Genomic DNA, 453 nt, shown 5'->3' with positions numbered 1-453 from the left:
GCCTCCCCTCAGCGCGTCCCGACAGCGCCCCGGCGGTGCCCTGAGCCGGAGAGTATCCCGACAGTGCCCCGACAGTGCCCTCACCCCGAGCCTGACACTGCCCCGACACTGCCCCACCTGCACTGAACCCCCGGCCCGGGGGGAAATTGGGATGGGCAGGGGGTGCCAGAGATGGGCAAGGGGTGCCGGCAAGGACAAGGGGTGCCAGGGAGAGCAGGGGGTGCTGGCAAAACCAGGGGGTGCCAAGGAAGGAAGGAAGGAGGGACAGGAGGTGCTGGCAAGGACAGGGGTGCCAGGGCAGAGCGGGGGCTACCGGGGAAGGACAGGGTGTGCTGACAAAGGCAGGGGGTGCCAGGGAGGGACGGGGGTGCCAGGGGGGGACAGGGGTGCCAGGGACGAGCAGGGGATGCTGACGAGAACAGGAGGTGCTGGCAGAGCCCGGGCAGGACAAGA

The sequence above is a fragment of the Geospiza fortis genome, unplaced genomic scaffold, assembly GCF_000277835.1.
Source record: "Geospiza fortis unplaced genomic scaffold, GeoFor_1.0 scaffold569, whole genome shotgun sequence".
NCBI classification, from domain to species: Eukaryota; Metazoa; Chordata; class Aves; order Passeriformes; family Thraupidae; genus Geospiza; species Geospiza fortis.
This window is presented reverse-complemented; position numbering follows the sequence as displayed.